Source organism: Phalacrocorax aristotelis, chromosome 12 (assembly GCF_949628215.1).
Source record: "Phalacrocorax aristotelis chromosome 12, bGulAri2.1, whole genome shotgun sequence".
NCBI lineage: Eukaryota > Metazoa > Chordata > Aves > Suliformes > Phalacrocoracidae > Phalacrocorax > Phalacrocorax aristotelis.
The window spans coordinates 19,092,714-19,111,454 of NC_134287.1; the positions used below are offsets into that span (position 1 = coordinate 19,092,714).

At 43.3% G+C, this 18,741-nt stretch overlaps 1 protein-coding gene across 1 annotated transcript in view; it reads right to left on the reverse strand.

Annotated features, from left to right (window-relative positions):
- The window catches only part of CHST15 (carbohydrate sulfotransferase 15), a 47,547-nt gene extending 33,083 nt beyond the window's left edge, over nt 1-14,464 (reverse strand). The window contains exon 1 of the mRNA XM_075107520.1: nt 14,379-14,464. The gene's annotated coding sequence lies outside the window, so the exon portion shown is untranslated. The remainder of the gene's footprint in view (nt 1-14,378) is intronic.
- Nucleotides 14,465-18,741: the final 4,277 nt, after the last annotated feature.

The window sequence follows — 18,741 nt, forward strand, 5'->3', positions numbered from 1 at the left end:
AACGATGAATGGACCAAGAAAAATTGGCAGGCGCTCCCTCACACCCCTCCTCTTCGGCAACATTTTCTGCAACATAAAGGCAACATTTAGCCTAGCAAACTAGATGCCCTTTATTTGCGGTGCAGAGGCAATCCAAGGCAAGCTCTCTAAGAGATGTTTTTCCCAATGGAGATGTTAAGTAATTAACTTCAGTTCTAGGGAGACTGTCTCAAACTAGCCGTCCGCTTTTCTTCTGCTTAAACTGCAGAGGGTTCAAAATTCACTTTTTAAGGCCTTGCATTGAGAAATTGAAAAAAAACCACCACCCTTGATGGAGCTCCTTGATGGCACAAGTGCCTAATTCACATGGTGGTCCTTATTGACCGCTACCTAATCAGCACTAGGATGCTATACTGGGATGCCTGGGGCCGGGATGCTCTTGCTTGCTCTGTGGGACAGACCATCTCCTGAGATGGCCCAGAGGATGCAGTTTTAAGAAGAAAAGCTGAGCAACTGTCCTCAAATGCTCTGCTCCAGCCAGAAAGCTCTTGCTCTGCTGAAAAATCCCTGTGTCCCTGGGGGCAGCAGGGCACAATTCAAGTGAACAGCAGGAGGCAAAATGAAGTTTTATTTTTAAGCAGCAGTGCTTATTGGTATATTTGGTTCTAGACAAGTAGAGGAGTCATTTAGGACTTTGCAGCTGAAATCAGATAGACACTAATCCTGGAACTCGGGATCCACTTCTTGAAATAAACCATTTACTGAAGCAATTCACAGAAGAAATCTAAAACGACACAAACTCTGTCAACTGCAGTTGGCAGCCAACTTCGCAAGAACAGATGCGTGACTGTTAATGATAACCCAAAAAGCTTAGTTTCTAATGCAGAAAAATTGAAATAGAACGTTAACATTATAAAACTCTACAGAGAACTAGAAGCATCTCCAGAGTGCGCCTGACAAAATACTTTGCTTTAGCAGAATTAACTTTACCCAAAAACCATCTCCTGCAAAAATACCTCCCAAGTATTGAAATGCATTTCCATCTCTTAAATTTCTCTGTTGCCAATAGTGTTTACTCTACCTTGAGTCAAATACATGAATCTTTGACTTAATGAGATTAATGTAATAACTTGGTTTAGGCTGCTAATGCATTCAAAAAGCCTTCAGACACACAGGAAACTAAGATGGCATCAAAAGTATATGGATGCATTTGAAGGTGATATTATTTGTGTGAAATGAACTAGAAATTCCTTGATATATGTCTGCACCAGGGACTACGCTGAAATAAAAGCTTACTAGGGTGTCTTAGGACTGCAAGAGATGGATTCCGAGCCTATTTATGGTTTCTAAGCACTATCAAATAATAATACCAAAGAAAACCCCTAAAACACTGACAACAAGTGACACCACAAGCATTCTAGGAAAGCAGCATTCACCTCTCGAAAGTGGCATCCAGCCACTACAAAACAATGATAAAATATATACATTATATGCAGATAACGGTATAGAAACACGCTGCATTTCTCAGTGGAAGGGTGCGGTGCAGCTGATGCACCAAACTGCAGCTCCAGAATCGATGGTTCCTTTAGTGCCTCAAGTTCAGAGAAATGTGAAAAATGGGTCCAGAGTGACCTATTCTATCAATAATGCTATTGAGTCACATCTGCTTTTTTAATGCTCACCAAAAGGAGCAGTATGGCTTCAGAAATAGGGCATTGTAGAAGCTGGCCTGTGCTCAGTTTCCTTTAACGCTTTCCACCCTCAAAAATGCTGTCAACAAAACATGGTATTTGCCACAAAAAGCCATATCAAACATTGTCGTCTACAAAGATCACTCCACACCCACATCTAAAGACAGCAACATGCAATAAAGTGCCCCAAAATGCCATGTCTTCCATCAGACCTTCAGGAATGTGGCTCAGCAGCCGGCAGGAGCAGTTTGGACACTGCAGCCCCTCCACCCTGCATTAAGTCCTCTGCCACGGAGGTCCCATGAGAGCAAAGCTGCCCCCACCCCACCGGCTCTTGCTTGCCCCTGGCTTCAACAGAAGCAGCTCCAACACCAATTCAGCAGCCTTGTCACCCAGATGCAATCCATGAGGCCGGGCAATGACGTTGTCAGCCAGATTGTAGTCTTCATTGGGTTTTTTTAATCATGGATTACTGTGGTGCTCTCCCCACGAGTAACATCCACCCCTTGGCAACTTAATTGTTCTACGAGTTCCTCTCTTTGCTTATGCTTTTGAGGGGGAGTTGGCACCTCAGCTGTGACAATCCCCTTCTGCATCTCCCATGTGCTTCCACGGAGAAGGTCCTGCTTTGCACAGCTGGAGCAGAGCTTCAACCAGACAGAGCCGACAAGGGAAGGCACCCAGGGATCCGCTCTTTGGCCCTGATGAACAAACTCTTTCCAGCAGACAAAAATGGAACCTGCTATGTGAATAACTGAGTCAGTCCTGCCACTTTTATAGCGGTTACTTCACCAGTATGTGGAGAAATTAGGCATGCTAGAAAACCATTCATCCTAGGTGTGTAAGAGAAATTATAGCCTCACCACTGACCATTTCATTTAATTTACAACTTTCTTGCATGTTTAAATCCTGAAAAATGCCTTCAGAATCCAAAACATTTATAATCAAAGTAAGTGACTTCAGAAGTTCAGAATAATCTAGAAACCCAAAAAATTTCACAGTTGTTCTCATTAAGTGAAAAAATAAATTATATGCTGATAATATACCTGAGTTTGTTTATTGCATGGCTCGGTGTCATAAATTAAACTTTAATAATAGCAAATCAGAATAAAACCTTACAATTATATGCTTTTTATTCCTTTACACGTGAAAACTTGACTTTGAAGTTATTCTTACTTTTCCTCCTAAAGGTTACTTGTACAGGGCTAAGCTACACCAGCAAAACTGACCTGGAACAGACAAAATGTATTCTGCAAAACAGAACATTTATAAATAACATATGTATTATTATTTCATTAATCTTCTTATACAGAAGGTTCTGACCAACCTGAAAACTGATTAAATGAGTAAAGGCAGTAGTTTCACTGCAAACATTCATGCCATACACAGCAGACTTGAGGGGATGCTAGAGTGGTCTCAAATGTATCTCAAAGTTTGGTTAACATCCGTGTGCATCAGACCCTTGGGGCATGGACAGTACTTACTTTCTTGGAGTAACTCCCAACAGCAGATGTCAGAGCGCTTTTTAAAGGCGCTTTTCATTTTGTGGATGACAAAATGACAGAGTACCGACATGCGTTACCTATACTACCATATGGCACAAAATGGTAGAAGTCCAAGAAAAATCTAGATCTCCTAACTCACCATCCAGAATCCCATTACACAGGGACTGAAGGACTTTGAACAAAATTCAGATATGCATTGTACAAGACAGAAAGTCACTGGCAATCCCATTTCTAAATAAACAATCTAAGGCAGACGGCATTGAATTTCCCACAGTAACCATATTAAACAGGGCGAATTTCAGTCCTTCCATAAGCTCAAAAGACAGAGAAGGTAATTTTTCCAAGCTCTCCTAAGCTGCCGTCGCACTCCCCATCTCAGAGCCACACCGGGTCCCCGCTGCACAAGGGTGGCAGTGAGCCCCTGCCGGCGCCAAAGCTGGCAGGTGGCATTTTCGGGAGCAACGGTGCAAGACCTGCCGCTGGGAAGTGAAACCCTCCGTCTCCGAAACAACTCTCAGTTCAGAAACAGGAGCCCTTGTTATTATAATTGATTTCATACTAGCTGCTAAAACACTAATTTGCTTCATTTCTACTAGTTAAGGAGTGCTTTGTTCGCCTCTATTTTTGCCAAAGTATAGAAGAAAAAGGTGGGGGGAGAAGTCTGCGTCATGTACTCTGCCTGCAGTTAGTGAATGCCATGCTAGAGTACATTTTTCACCACAGATGAAAAATGAAGGTAGGGAGTCTTTCAAAACAGCTGCTCCTGAGGACTCAAAAGGAAAATAATTTGGAGAGCAGCCCTCACATCATTCACTCGGAGTGATGGATTTACGTCCTCCAACCTGCATGAGATCCACAGAGCAACTATGGCTCCATCCCAAATTGAAAATTGAGGTAGAAGACACATTTAAAATGTAAAAACAACCAACAGCACTGCCACTGGGGGGGGGGGGGGCGGGGAAGAGAAAAGGGAAAAAAAACACTAATCATTACCCTTCAGGAAATCACTCAATTTTCAGTCTTTCTGCTTTAAGTCCAGAAAATTAAATTTCCCTTTTCTAATGGTGTTGCCTTTGGGTACAGACCGAAAAATAAATGAGCACAAGGCTTATGTGACTGTGGAGCAGAAAGAGGCTCTGCACCTGTCGATTTAGCATCTCTGGTAACAGGAGGAAAAAAACACCATTGCAGACCACGACCCAGGTCACCAGTCCGTTGCTCATTCCCACTGGCGAGCAATTAGCAGCCTCATCCTGCTCCCTGACACTGTTCATGCTCATTGGGGTCAGGAAAAACAGCTTCGCGCTGGGTACCAAGTGTTCCTTTTCCACTTTAGAGATGCATCCCCACCTATCTGTATTTACACTTTTCTTTGAAGTCTTTGGACCCCAAGGATGAATTGCATCGTTCTATAGGTGGATGCTGTTCCCTGATTTTAGAAGTGGTCCTTCCCCTCTCTACATGTACTTCCACTTGCTTTAAGTCCTGCTTGATTTTAAGATTCATCTCACTGCTTTTAACTTGGCTGAAGATGAATATATATTTAAGCCATGGGTGAAAGTGTCTTTAATGACAGTACAGTTCATAATAAAACTGTCCGTTCCATAAAGTGTGCTTTCATCCTTTGGAAAATTTAGTAAGCCTATTAATTATTTTCTTAAAGACTGAATTTCAAAATGTCACTGCTGACATTTAAGGCTCATAAAAAATGCAAGTCTATCTTATCTGTGAGAAACAAGTCTGTACAGTCTATTTTAAGACGAAAATATTTATCAAGGAAGACAGTTGCCAATTACAAATACAAACAGAAACAAAGCCACTTACAGCAAGTTGCTATTTTTTTTATCTTTTACATACCAAGGACATATTTCTCCCCAGCACAGTGGTGCACGGAGTAAGTGACATCTGGTGGCTATATGCTGTAATATAATGAGGCAACTCATTTCGATGCTGTTAACCAATTCAAATTTTAAGTTTACCGCTTCTCAGTAAAGCTTTTTAGATGTTTTATTTGTTTATTTTGACAAGATACTTCTGAGACCTCTACGCATCACAGTCCCTATGCATGGTGGCAACCGCTGTTATCTAATTAAAATGGGATTGTCATATTCACTTCAGGAAACGCTTGACTCCAAAAAGGAATGAGCAGGGCATAGCAAAACAGCACTAAGATTTAGCTGGGCAGCACCATGAGAATCGTACAGAGCCAGGCTGTAAGAAAAGGCTGCACATAATTTTGCAAATTAAATCCTTCAACTCCTCAAGGTAATTAATATCAACTCAGGCTTCTCTGAGTTGTTTTTTCATTTGATTTTAATTAAGCAAAAAAGAAATAGCTGTGATTTCCATTCTGAACTTAGCAGCATCCTTTTACAAACCTGAAACAGCCTTTCCGCTTTTCATACCTTATTGATCCTCAGCGATGGTCACATCTAATCCATCCAAGCCTTCTGCACCTAAACCTGCACTCCAGACGTAAAGCAATTACAGCTCCCCTTCTAACTCCTACAGGCCACAAATAAAGTTCTCTTTTAGAAAGCTATAAGCCTCTCTTGGATAATTAATAAATATACTGTCAGTCAGCTACAGTTAAAATTACAAAATTGCTAGCATTGCAATTCCAAGGCTTGTAACACCAATTTCTTCAGTAATAAGTATTTACAGAAAAAAAATCTGTAAGCACTATCTAACAGATATCAGATGAAATATAAACAGACTCTAAATATTTATCAGCAGAGGAAGTTCAAAAATATCCCGGCAAAAATAAAGCGGATGGAAGGCTAAATCCAGAGCCATTGGGTGTTCTTCAAAGGATGTGCTAGGAGGAACTTCATTTTCAGTTTGACATCGTTAAATCAAATTAATTCCTTCCTCCTATTCAATTGCTACATAAAAATCCTTGATGCCAAAAGGACAAAGCTAAAAATGTCCCTAAAACCATGCCTGAATGCTGCACTTAATGCAAAAGACTGCCCAAACTCCTACCCACACAACGCAGTAATGTAATACTTTATTTAAAGAATTAGACTTTGGGGCTTTCCGTCACTTAAGGTTTAAATATCCTTAACAGGAACATCTACCTGCACGGTCAGCTTCCCCCAGCACTGAAATGGGCACACGTCTGCAGTATCTCAATAAAAGGGGACCTCCAGGATAACACAGCTACTGATATATTATTTCAAAGAGAAATATTATTTCCCTTCCACTTACTCTCATCCCCACCAGGCATTATCTTCACCTTAAGACTTCCTGGCCGAACTAAAGACCATACGCACAAAAAAGTACAGCTGAATGACTTGAGCTCCAGCCACTCATCAAGCAGAAAACTTTTTAAGATCCTATTTCAGTTTATTTTATTTAAATCCTGGCATGCTGAAGTCAGCAGGAGGATCTTTCATTGACTTCAGTGAAGCCAGAGGTTCACCCTGAGAATTGCTGTTTATCTCATTTGAAACCCTCAAGTTTTTTGTTAAATGCAACTTAATGATATTTGCTACTTCAGAATTATTTGTTAGCTTTAAAAATACTCAAAGAAGGTTATTAAAATACCGCGGTGTAAAATTCTTAATGATTACGGCTGGAATATTTTTGTTTCAGTAACAGGCACACAAATAGACATAGTCATAAAGTTTCCGTTCATTTTCTAATACTGAAAAGCCTTAGAGAATCTAGGAATTGTGGTAGTCCAACAAAAATCACTTATATTTACATGCTTACCTGTATTTTCACAGACATTTTTAGTGCCTTTTTTTGGTGGGGTTTTTTTGTCATTTATTATCCAATGTCCTAGTAAAGCAAAATAAAGAACCGGAAAACTGGATAGATTACTACACCCACTTAATGAGTACCATTAAAAGAAAAAGCTATCAAAACTCAGCAGAAGCTTTTTATGCATTCCCCTGTATTACACCAAAATGAGTTATAGCAACATTGTAAGTCTGATATCAAACAGAATACTCATTTTTTAAAGCTGTATACAGAAATAAGCAGTAGGTGACTTCAAGCCATTTAAGGAGTATATTTTACCCAAAGAGTTTCTGAAATCTATTTTTTTAAAGAAAAAAGGTAGTGGGGACTTAAGCTAAAAGCTGCTCACTGTCAAGTACTAGGGTGTTACAGCAGACCGCTGGTTAGGTTTACCAGCCTTACCACTACAGCTACACGCTTCATCGAGCGGAGGACTCTGAACTTCTCCAAAACAAACAGAAAGCATTTTCAGTGCCCACGGTTTGGAGGAGCCAGATTCTGGTCCCCCTTACACCAGTGAAAACCAACAGCTGAATTACTCTTGGCCTACCCTAATGCGAGAGAAATCCACGTGGGATTTCCATGGATACCAATATATTTTCCATTTTACTATGCTGTGTATTTTTAATTTTGCTGATCTCCTTATCAGTGTTCAAAAATCATCTCTGAAGAGTTAAAACACTTCAGTATTTAAAACAGCCTGATGTTAGACAAATGAATTTTTCCTCTTTCCTATAGCGAGAGGGATGAGCTTAGGTTCCACTGTTCCCTCTGTTCACCTCTCGCATCTCATTTCTTGTTGAAATGGTTTTAAAGCTGGTATAAATAGCTTTGCAAAGTAATTCTAATACTAAATGTCAAAAGCGATAGTGGTTTCATTCTGATTTATCCTTATCTGTTCCTCAGGCAAGTGAATCCTCAACCTGAGATACTGTTTTCATAGCTCTATAATTTATGAAATTTTTCATCTAAATTATTTACCTTATGAAGGGCTCCGATGAGTTGCCCAGGGCATAAAGCTGTAATACTCAATGCTGAAGTGCTCAAGAACAGGTTTTTGTCTTTCTAAATGAAGAGACCACCACTGTAACTCATGTTGTAATTTCTGTTGGTACCCTTTAATGCACAGCAGTGTTTTTACCCGGCCTCTTTATCTGACCTCTGCACTTGTAATAGATGCAGGTACAACCCAGATATCACAGCGCTACCCCAGGCTAGAGCTCCAGGGAGCCACAAAACAAGCAATGAGTCCCTGATCCTGGAGCACAACCTCACAGTGTGGGCCCGTATTCCTTCAGGGAGCTGAACTGGCATCAGCTCTGCCTAGGCTCGAGACCTGATGTTACCCATGCAACCTGCTCCTCTTCCACTTCAGCAAAGCAGCATCCAAAATCCCTTCCAGAAATGGCCCCAGGACATTTTCTCAGGCTTCGGCAATCAAGCCAGAAGGACGAACTGTACAGCAGCAGTCCTACAAACGCACTAGCCGACGACTGAAGAGGAGCACAACCGCTAGCCTAACATGGTGAAACAGGTCTATGAAAAGCTGAGCTTTCAGAGAGTTCCTTGAAAATCCTGGAAATTTCAGATTCATTGTCCATTTATTTTACATTAACAATATTTATTTAACATTATCTATTTAACATTATCTACACAGCTCATTTGGAAGACAAATTTCTCAACTAACAAGTAGCCAAAATTGAAGAGGATGGAGAGGAATATTAGATAAGGCATTTGATGGACTTGCAAAAAGTGTTCGTTTTAAGACCTGTTAAAGTATTTTCAGGAGATGAAGCTCCCCTGTGAAGAGCTGGCCCTGCAGGCAAACTCATCTCATTATGTGGCATACACTCCTAATAATCTATTAAACTATCCTCCTCCACTTCCTCCCATTTCTAGCTTTACATGGCCAAACCTCCTGGCTGCACCAGACAAACCGAATCCTTCTCCTTCTTTGGATTAATAAGTTCTAGCACTCATAGGCCATTATCTCCTAGCTTAGGCACAGCAAGGTTAACACTGGGCTCTCACATTTTCTTCAGATCATGTGCAAAACCTTCCAGAATCCTGATTTCTATCACTTTTTTCCTGAGCTCTCTCCTATTTGCTGGCACCTCACTAATGATTTGGTGCCAGATCTGTAAGTACTTTAATTAAGTGCTTTTTTCCCCCATACTGCTCCAAGACCTGAACTTTAACTGGGCTTGTAGAGCAGATAAGGACATTATCATCATCAATCATCTGAAATCATCCAACATTGCAAACTCACATCTAACATGCTGCTCACTTCCATAGCACTCTTTCAACATTACCATCTATCAGGCTTCTTCCATCCCTTAAGTACATGTTGCAGCTAAATCTTTTATTATTTTTCCTATGCATCTTACAGAGGTTTGCATTTTTTCAGAGCAGTCTTATCGTGTTTCCTCTGTACATCTTTGAACCTTACATTTTATCTTCACTCTCTTTGTTTGATCTTGCTCTTCTTCCCAGTTAAAACTCACCTGTAACATGATGACTGCTGTTATTTGGAAGATACATCCTTCCCTATATTCCATTCAATCCTGAGAAGTTACCACGTCTAACAAACTTGGCAGACTTAAGGCATGCACCAATATAGGAAAAAAAATAATAATACAAAAGTCTTTTTCAATCTCATCAGTTTTTCTAATTTTACAGTAAGATAGCAGGGTACACTCACCCACACTGAACATCAAGGGTTTTTACAGGGAAAATATCTCCTTGTGAAACATATTTTTCCCTACTGGAAGGCGTGAGGCAAATGAAAATGTCAGTTTCAGTATTTTGCCATTTAGGTGCAGATCTGCACTTTGTACAGTGAGGAACGACCTGCCTCAGATACAGAGTTGGCATAAAAAAACCACACTTATTTATAAAATGGTGTGCATATTTGATGATCCAAAAAACGGCACATTATGTTTTAGAATACAAAGCGCGTATTTAGTAGTTTGGCATATAAAAGAATAAAGGCCTGTGTCACTTCCCTACCTCTCCATCACCACATTTCTTTACATAACTGTTCATTTCAAAGGAAAACCATTACACAGAAGGCAGGCGCCTTGGCAGCCAAGTGCCTCTCGCCATCCCTGATGCTGCAGGGGCTTTAGCTTTCTGCAAAGCAAGGGAGGAAGGCTTGTTGCACCAGGAGCTCCAAAAATATTTCTGGAGCTGGGTTAGCTTATGTGTACTACCTCATTTCTGGCAAGTTCATAAGGAAACCAGCTGGCCTGCCACCTGAGAGATTTGGAAAATCACAAAATCACAGGTTGGAAGGGACCTCAGGGATCATCTAGTCCAACATGCATTTCAGCCAGGTCAAGCTACTGTGGGAATTTTAAGGAGCTGGATCTGGGAATGGGAAGAGGCAGGGCAACGGGTTGGGGTTGGCGAGTCCGTGAGCTCTGGCGTGCTGCCACAGGGGGACAGAGCGTGTTGGGACAGAGCCTGCCATGGACCACTCACTCCTGTTCGCATTCATCGTCACATCTGGTCTCTCACCACCACCACAGCTGCCTTGTCACTGCCATCAGCCTCCAGTACCCAACTGGACATCATTTTCCTTTCTGTTTCTGCTTGCTAGGTATCAGGCGCATCACCTAGTTACCTCTTCTTCATAAGGATGCCACGCTCCTTAAAACTGGTGCTTACAAGCCACACTCAACAGCTGCTGGAAACCAGGTGTAACATAAATTAATAAATATTCCATAGCAAAGCTACATTAACTGCTTGCCCCTAAAGTGCTGTTTAGTGGTATGTCAGGCACAGCTGTGTAATCAAAGGATTACAGTGCTCCCATTGCAACGCGCCTGCCGCGCTCCGGCTCCTCGGTAGCTTTCCTGTCTCCCTCGCATGTAAAAACCAAGTCGAGCAACCAGGACAGAATTGTAATCATGTCTTTCAGCCCGGGAAACACAAATGAAAAGGTCGTAGGGACAAACAGCCAGTGTGACGGTACAACACGCTTTCTGTTAGGTACATGGGCAGTCCTACATATTTTTAAGGGAATGGGTCAACAAAGCTATATGTAATTAGACAATTTTAGGGAAACTGCTGCATAAGCGGAGAGATCAACATAATTCAAGCTGCTTTGAGATAAGAACTTGTAGAAGCTTACAGATCCTTTCCCCTCGCGTGAATAGCTGTATTTAGACTCCAAATCTGGCACCACACTTCACCAGTGAGAAAAACAGTGCACTTCACTAAATAACATAAATAAACAAGAAATATTAATTTGTGGGGGGAAGCAGTGAAAAAAAATGCTCTCTTGTTGGGAATCTACCTTGTTTTTCCACAGCACTTTAGATTCTTCCAGCTGAGCAACATAACTCCAGCCAAGGAATATGGTGGGAATTCAGAGTTATCCCTCCCTGTGCAAGGTATGGAGAAAAATAGGTGGGTTAAGGGAAGAACTGAAGCCTGAAGCCAGCGATTAAGGGGCAATTAATTGACAGGAATTAATTAATTACCCAGTTCAAACCAGGGTGAAGCTCCTGCAAACTCCATAGGATGTCGGAAACTGAGTGATTCACATCACCTGAGTATCCAGGGCAGCACTTAATGGTTTAATAGGACATTTCCTTGGAATGCCTGATTGTGGGACATATGGCCTTGAAGGATACAGTAAGGGTAAGTAAGGCTTGGGAGGGAGAGGGATATGTTGGCACCTGTTTAAGTCACAGCTTTCTTCACCCAAGTGGTGTATCTGTACCAAAAGAGGAACGCGGTTGGATGGTTGACCTTCCTAAATCAATATGTCATTTAGGCAAGATCAGGCCACTGCTGCTAGCTTGCTCCAGAGGAAGTATGTCAGAATAACGTTCAAAACACTGAACTTAATGGTTATACGATGCCGAGATACAACTTCTTAAAATTTTGCTCCTATGAACCTATGAGGAAGCACTCAGCATAGGAAAAGTACTTATTAATTAGAAGGATTCCCTTCCCAGTCAGCAGAGGAATTTGATAAGAAATCTTTATTGGGGGTGTGGAGGGCTTGTAGCATCGTGGTTAGCAATTCCTCATGAACTTCACAAGAGTTTACCGTCGTCCACCTAACAACTTGATATTAAACAAATACTTTGAGAGGTACTTTTGGGACACAGTCTATCTTTAAAAACACGTGCAATATCACTGAAGTCACCTGGGCTACAAACATAATCTTTGCCCACTGAAACCCCTGGTTCTCATAGAGCTCCTGCCACAGGTTGCTTTAAAATAATGCTAAAATATAGGCAGTATCTTATTTGAATCTCTATGATTATGCCTACATAATCCCATCGTTGCTAATGCTGCTAGTGGAATACATAACTTCATCCTTCCACTTCAACCACATGAAATAATCCAAATACGAGAGTCTGCTTCAACCTTCTCATTTACAGTTTCCAGATATCAACCTTGAGTTTAGCAAAGAAGATAAAATCCATTACTGTCTGCCATTGCATTAGTGGAATTGTTTTGTCATGTAAATCTCCACTGTTTCATCCTGTTCCTGTTACAAACCACCAAATGTAACAGTCTGAATTTGAGATTAGTCCTTCTGTTACAAAATCTGAACCATAAAACTCTTCTGTTATTGATTTCAGAGCTACATGGTGGCCACACTTATAAACACAGGATCTAAGTGCCATTTAGGAAAAAAAAAAAAAAAAATACGGTGGTTTCACTACTAAATCTTCATACAAGTAGTTTCCTCTTTTCTGCATTCAAATTGATTTTCTTTCTTTTGGCATGTGAAGAGCCAGAGGAACCCTTTGACTCAATGCCCAAGGGTGAAATGGCACCAGCACCAGCCGAGAAGCTCTCAGGGCAAGAGACGTGGGACAACATTTTAATCACTGACAAAAAAAAAAAAGCTTCAAGACAACTATTCCATTAGTATTGTCTGTTTACAAGTGAGTGAGTGTGTGTGTGTCTGTATATAACATATATATATCAATGTATATAAATAGCATAGGTATAAGTACATATGTACAGCTTATGTATATGTTGCAACCTGTTATTGATAGCTATTTCCCTTTTTGCCAGGGATCAAGTAGACCCCTGTCAGTACCAAGTGCCACGCTGTTCCATTTTGTTTGCACAAATGAGTGCATATGATTTTCAGTTAAACCTTAAAAATATTTCGTCTTCATGAGCAGTTCCAGCAAACTTTGAGTTTTAATCTGTAATCAGCTCAGCTGACTACACTGCTTTTTTAGTCACAAAATACAAAAGGCACGTGTTTGTTCTACAGGAGATAATAATGATTTTTTTTTCTCGCTAACAATTCAAGAAGTGAAACCATTCTTATGCCACATGCAAGCAAATCAATATGAAGAGAACTTTAGGCCATAGAACCATATAATAAAAAAATATGAATACCTTTCCATATCTGAAAGTTTGGAAGGTGTTTAGACACACCATCCTAGAAACGTTATCATTTATCCTGTCAACCTACAAATCGAGCTGTGCCTGAGAAAGTCAATTCACTGCAGAGTACGGCTGTAGTATTCTAATGAAGTAGCACAGAAAAAAAAAAAAAAAAACCAACAACATATATGACACCACCAAAGTTCAGCTGGTGAATTGTTGCTTAACAGACTCTAACTATAATAACCCGTCACTGAACCTTGACTGCATTCTCAGCAAAAGCATGTTAGGAAGCTATTTTTAACAGCCAACAGCTTGCATTTAAGAAATACCCCTCTTCACCTAAAAATATGCAACAGTGAATGGCAACATCCATCCACGGCTTCATTCTGGGTAGGATGCGCTGCCGGAATTCCATGAATCTTTCCGAGACCGCCGCGTTACAAGTGCCTTCTCTCCCAAAGCGCCGCAGGAGCGGCGGAACCGGAGCGGTCCCCCGGCGGCAGCGGGGATGCGCCCGCACGGGCAGCCCGCGGAGTGACAGCGACTTGCCTTGTCTTTGTGCTCTTCTCCTCCTCCCCGGAACACGAACCTGCTCGGGGGCACGTTTGAAGAGAAGTGTGTGTCCCCCCACCCCGCCTCTCGGCTCGGCACCGGGGGATGCTGCACCCGGGGGGCGCCCCGAGGTGCCCCAACCGCACCCCCGGGACCCGCTCCCGGGATTGGGGGGGGGGGGGAGGGAACGGGACACACACACACACACATGCTCCCGACCCCCCGTTTGCCGGGGCGGCACCGCCAGGCTGGAGTAAAGCGGGGGGCAGCCGGGGGTGGGGGGAATCTCGGCATCTCCGGAGCCGGCTGCCGCGACGGGAGCACCGCGCCCCCCGGGACCGCACCCCCGGGGCTCCGCTCCGCCGTACCCCGAGTCCTGCCGAGCCGAGCCCTACCGAGCCGAGCCCAACCGAGCCGCGCTGCCGGCTGGCCGCCCAACTTCCCGCAAAGTCCCGCCGCCTCCAAACTTGGGGATCCGCGACCCGGGGACACACACACACCCCCCCCGCCAACCCCATCCCGGCGCACCTACCTCGGCCGGCTCTGCCCCGGCCCCGCCGGCTCGTCCTCCCATCCGCGCCCGCCGCCTCCGCCGGCTCTGCCCTGCGGGGGGGGAGCGGAGGAGGAGGAGGAGGAGGAGGAGGAAGGAAGGAGGGGGAGGGAGCAGCCCCGCGCCGCTCCCCGCCGCGCTCCGCAGCCCGGGAGGAGGCGTGCTGCCGCCGGGCTCGCCTCGGCGGGGGCGGGGGGTTCCCAGCCGTGCCCCCGGGAGGGAGGGGGCAGAGCCGCCCCCGGGCTGCGGGGGTCCCGCCGGGCATCGCCCCCGCCGCTCGCCGGGGCCGGCGGCACCGCCATGGGCAGCACCAGCCGCCGGCTGGGCTTGCTCGGAAGCTTTGGGAAGGAGCTGGGCCGCTCCTGAGAGCGATCCTACAGCAAACCCGAGCTGTCCCAGGCAAACGGCGTTCAGGTGGGACCAGTACCCAGGCTGTGGTGGGGCCGCCGGAGGTCAAGCCGAGGAGACGCACTGCTCCCACGCTGCCAGGTCTCCATCGCTCTGAGCAGGTCAGACACCCGTGCTGCAGACCTTGCAGGCAGCGCGCAGCACGTACCGTCCGATTTTGAAACGGCACAAACATCGGCCAAGAAGCCAAAATCCCCTACTCAGTAAGCTCAAGGTTCATTCTCAACCAAGAGGATCCTAGCACGTATACATAAATATACATGCACATGTAAATGTATAGTCTGCTTACAAAGTCATCCATGTGATATATGCGCATAGCTTCGGTGACGCAGCACACACAGTTTCACACGGAGGTTTATTGCAACACTCGCGAAGCTGATGGTGTCAGAAGTTGTGGTGCAGCTGTGACTGTCCGCGGCTGGCCAAGGTTTCTGTGAGCACACTAAAGGAGGAAAGCTCTTCCAATTTCACCCCTAACACTAAGTGGACCCACTGTTGGGCTTAAATCCATGTGTTTAATATTCAGCAACATTATCTCTGAGAAGCTGAGGTGCCAAAGCACGAGATAAATATGCAAGAACAGTGAATACTGTATTAATTTAGTATTTGCTTTCATGATCAAGTCCATCTTTGGTCATAATCTTCAGAAGCATCTAAAACTTACACAAATTTGTGGGAATCGGTTTTGAAGTGAAACCATATGTACCTTGGTAGTAAAATGCAGAACAGAAGCTTCCAAATTACACAGCTATGACTGGGAGCCAGGCAATTTAAGGATTTCAAATGAGTGATTATGCACCTGTAAGACCATACATGAATAACTCAGCGACTGGCTTAAAAATCACACACACACAAGTTTCCTACAGCACAGTGCGTGTATCTCTTTTCAGGTCACATCTGATTCTCACCTAATTCTTAGCTAAAAAAACCTCACAGAATAAAACACCTGACTAAGTGAAACCTGTGATTTATAGAATATTCATGCATATTCCATGTTTCTGGGCTGGGTTAAATATGCTGCCCTCCAAGGCCTGTTTAGGCCTCCTGGGATGCTCTGAGTAGCAATTATGCTTAGCCAGATTTCTGCATAATTATACTCCCTTCCATTTTATGTTGGGTTTTTTTGGTTTTTGGTTTTGGGGTTTTTTTATAATTAAAGAGGTTGTCATGAAAACAAGATCTTCATTCCCTGGGAGAGTCTCCGTTCACACTATTCCTCACCAACCATCAGCTGGAGTAAACATCTTGGTGGTAGTACCTAAATGCGGTGGCTCAAACTTCCAGGCACTCCACAGAGGTTGTGGCTACCCATCTCACAGACACTGACAAACTATCTTCAACATCACCTGGTGAGATGGGGAGGCAAATACAAAATTTTATGGCATAATAAACCACTGTCCAGGAAATAATTGTGTTACCATGAACAACGATAGTCAGAAGAAGAACAGTGAGAAAAAATAGTCTTAAAAAAATCTAAAAACTAAGACTGGGCTTTAATTCTCATTATTCAAGATGTTCAAAGGAGGAAATTAAGATATTTCAATATAGAAATCACATTAGAACTTTCTCTGACTAGATTGGTTTTCATAAAACAAAAGCTCCTGACCTCCACCTCTGTAAATATGATTTCTGCTGGTTGCCATGCTTACCTTGCAACATATAAAGAATCATCTCACTTTTAAAACAAGTTTGTACACATTTCTTAGCTCTGAGCAGGTTTAGCTGGTAAAAAAGGTGGGAGAGACCTCTAGTAGTGTTGAAAAGCAAGCACGCAACTGGCAGTGCTAGTGTGTGAATCTTAAAGGTGATTCATTTTATGGAGGGGAGTCCTTCCTTGTTGCTGCTGACCATGGCTTGGGGCAGAAATCTGGCGAGGAGGTCCAGTGACTGCGTTTGACAGCAGCAGAACTGTGCATTTATCGCCAGATTTAACTCTGGGATAAACAAATCCGATTGTGTCCTCAGAGCACCGCTGTAATGGGATGCTAATCCGGGGAAATGGACTGCTCTTCCTCCGCGCGCCCATTACAGCATCAGCATCTTTAGGTGATTCTCACAAAGAAGGGTTAGAAACGCAGATGTTTCTGCTTTGTGCTTCCTCTCTCCAAAACGCAAAAGCCAGAGGGAGAAGTTCATTGCTTGCAGGCACCCGGGACACTTTTGCTTCCCACTCCTGCTGCTTTTGGGGAGTCGGTTTCCCATGACCTCCCATCACCGGGCACTGCTTCCCAAACCTTTTCTCAAGGGAGGTTGCTGCAGGGTACCAGCATAAACCAATACCCATGCGTCAAATTGTAATCTCACCAGAAACGGATGTGGGTCATGACAGGAAAAGACAAAAACTTCCCCAAAACATCTCTGTCCCTGTTCTGCATGAGCTGCAAGGAGCAAACGGATGTCCCGAGTTCTCAGAGAGAGCTGCCTGAGCGCGAAGGTTCAGGATTCCCCCTTTGCCCAGAAAAGCAAAGGGATAGCTGGAAGCAAATAATTTACTGGGTGGGGAGCTCTAAATTCAGCTGGGGAGTTTCCATGCAGTAAGTCTGAAAAACCACAAGGTGATATATATGTTGTACTTAGCAGTTTTAGGACTTAACACTGCTATGCTGCTGAGCCGCTCTGCCGAGCAGAGGCACAGCAAAGCCCAATCTCACACAGACATTCAATCCTATTGAACCCACGGCTGCTTTCTAACACAGGCTAGGGTTGGGACGTGCAGCCACAGCACCCCGATGCCCATGGAGGTTATTTTGGCTCTTCTTCCAACTCTGAGGCTAGCTTAGAATTCTAAGTTGGTGCTATAAGAAAATTACAGAAAGAGTTATTCTTCTTAGTGGTCTGTTCTCCCATTAAAATATTGGTATAATTCTCACTGAAATTAATGGAATGTGTATGTTTTAAAGAAATGCATTATTACTTTTATTTTCCCTATGGTATCCTGGCAACAGACACATTCCTAAAATACACATCACTAATTTATTATCTTATACATCCTTTGGCTCTCAGTGAAGGGTATATCAACCTCCAAATACTCAGAATGCTTTTTTTGCCATTTTCCCAACTTGGATTGGGGTTTTTTGTTCTGGGCGTGCGCATCCCCGCAGTGCATCTGGGAGTTCTTGCTCAGTCTTTAGTTGAAGACAATTCTTTTTTCCCTAGAATAGGCAAAAATTAATACTGAAACATGATTAGATAAATGTGTCAGAATCTGGTTTCCCAGAAATGGTCTGTTAGATTTTAATGATGTATGTCAAGAGCCAGGTTCCTTTTGCCTAACACCATCCTTTTATCCCAAGTTGTATGTCCTTCAGCACCCTAAAGAACTCCTTTTTATTTGTGATATTTATGTCCTCCAAGTACTTGTTGAAGGGTATCGTTTCCCTCTTAGTCATCATTTAGCCAAGCCATACATATTAAGTTCCTTTATTCTCCACTCATAACTCAGTCTCTTCAGATCCTTAATCATTTTTATTGCTCTTCTCTGAATTTCTTCTGATTTGTCTGCATCTCTCTGGCAATGAAATACCCAGAATTTAATGCCTTATTTTAGGTGTGATCTCCCCGCAGCAATACAAAAGATGTTACCTCCTGCTACGTTTATCTACCGCTGATTTAACAATATGCTGGAATCACGAAGTAGCTGGGAAACAATTAAAATAGAATCTAAATGGATCAGCGCTCAGAATTACCATAACGCTTTTGTGGCACTGCGCGCAACACGAAGGCTTGAAGCCAGTTGAAGCCTGCTGCTTTTGGAAATACATGTGTGTGACTTCTAGGGCAGGCAAAGCTTTCAAACCTGCTGTATGCACAGCTCTGTGATTCTCTAAAGGAATGTGAACACGGAGTTACGATTTAGAAGGCAAATGGGGCTGGGTTCAAATTGGCACCAGAAATAGCTCACCCGTGCTGATGGCCTCAGGATTTCACACTGCTCCTC